Consider the following 2,084-nt stretch of genomic DNA (forward strand, 5'->3'; position numbering starts at 1 on the left):
TGGGAGCAGTTCATGTGGTGGCACTATTTGGAAATCCCATTTTGGAATGAGATCCTCGAGCCCTGAGGCTTGTAGGCATAGAAACCCATTTCTCTGCTTTCTGCAGTGTTCCCTGCGCTTTCAAATGGTCCCTTTCCACGGTGTAAACTATAGGGTCTTTAATGATAAGAGAATTTTGCACACGGATAATCACAGGAACACCTTGGCAAACAGGCAAATCAAGAAAATCACCCTGACCTTGACGGTGGGGTCCTGGAGGGCTTCAGGCCAGGCAGCGCCTCAGTGACTTAGGAGGGCTTACGGGAAAAGGAAGGAGCAGCCTGTGTGCCAAGAGAAGACTGACGGCTCGTGTACAGACAGACCCGCAGGTCCGCTGATACTGTCACCGAATGGCCCTGCCTCATCTCCAAGGTAAGTACACAGCAGCAATGCAGCTACTTTTCTATACACATAACTGCTGTTGCATAGTGCCCTCTTTTGACATCTTATTAAATTTCCTCTTCTGGGCTATTATTAACATTCATCTAAGCCTGCTTCTTCAGCCTTTTGAGCTGTGTAATATTACCAAAAGTTGTGTTTGTTTGTTTCCTGGAGGAGTATGCCTTGGTTAATAAAAAGAACGTCTACACTATTTATCATATAGCTTCTGATTCTTAAAGAGCACTACAGTGTAGTGCTGTACATATTGGGAATATGTCACCTAGCTGTTTTGTTCAATGAAATGCCACCCCCCCCCCCAATCACACTATAGATTTACTTTTGAAATGTCACCTTTCTGGGCTTCCCTTGAACTTAAAAAAAATTTTTTTTTAAATCTCAACATAAAATTTTATGAAAGCTGCCTAAGGCAAACAAAAAGTATTCTTTAAGCTTTACTGTGGAATGTCAATTTCAGTGACTTTTTTTTTCTTATTTTTCAGCTCTTAATGGAAGGAAGGCACAGAATAAGAAAGCATTAAACATTAGACTTAGAGTCATCATTGTGTGAGAACTTGAAAACAAGAGAAGTGGAACGAGTTCACAATGAGACGTTTTGCACACCTGACAGCTTTCAGTCAAAACTACTTGGTTTGTCTAAGAAAACATTTCAAAAGAAGGCAGCACGCTCTCCATATATTCTTGAGTCAGTCCTGGAAGAAATTTTTCAAGTGAAAACACAGCCTCTAGTGCAGTACTTGGCATATAGCAGGTGTTCTATAAATATTTGTTAGAAGGAGGGAGATGCTTGGTAAAACATGCTCTGCTGGGTTCTAGGTAGTACCTTAGAGCAGTGCTTTCTAACCTTTAATGTGCAAAGCAACCATATTCTGATTGAGTTGGTCTGAGATGGGCCTGAGACTCTGCATTTCTAACAAGATTCTAGCTGACGCTGATGTTCCTGGTTCAGACCACACCTTGAGTAGCAAGGCCTTAGGAAACAGCTCACGTTTGCTAGGTGGGGATGTGTACTGCGTTTTCACTCTCCTTTCCAAGGTTTTATAATATTTTTATATCACTTTTATAATGAAAAATAAATTTGCATTAAAATCCCAGCTAAGAATTTCTAAGTATTAGAGAATAATTTTTCTGTCACATAATGTAATGGAAACCAAATTATGAGTGGGATGTTTATACTATGCCACAATTGCTTTGGGAAAACCATATAATTTTAAAATAAAAATTAATATTTACCATTTGGATAGTTAATATTTTCTTACATACTGTCTTATGAAATTTACCAGAGAGGACACTAAATTAATAGAAGGACTGAAATTTTAAAACAAGTCAATTTTAATTAGCAATTACCACCAAGGGAGTGTTTATCATGTACAAATCATTTTGATAGGTGCTAGGAATGGAAGAAAAGTTAATAAAAGTTGGTAACTGATGAACCTCAGATGATATATAATCCAGGAGAAAAGAGAATCAAATATGTGAATTACAAAATTTAACATGAGGCTGAATGAAGGGATAATAGAGGTACATGTGGAGGACAATAAAGAAGTATATATTTGATGGGGGAAGGGCCACAGGATGCATTATTAGAGGAGGTGACATTCAAGCCAGGTCCGGAATTCTGAGAAAAGTTTCTGCAAGTGGAAGAT

Source organism: Tursiops truncatus, chromosome 4 (genome assembly GCF_011762595.2).
Source record: "Tursiops truncatus isolate mTurTru1 chromosome 4, mTurTru1.mat.Y, whole genome shotgun sequence".
Taxonomy (NCBI): domain Eukaryota; kingdom Metazoa; phylum Chordata; class Mammalia; order Artiodactyla; family Delphinidae; genus Tursiops; species Tursiops truncatus.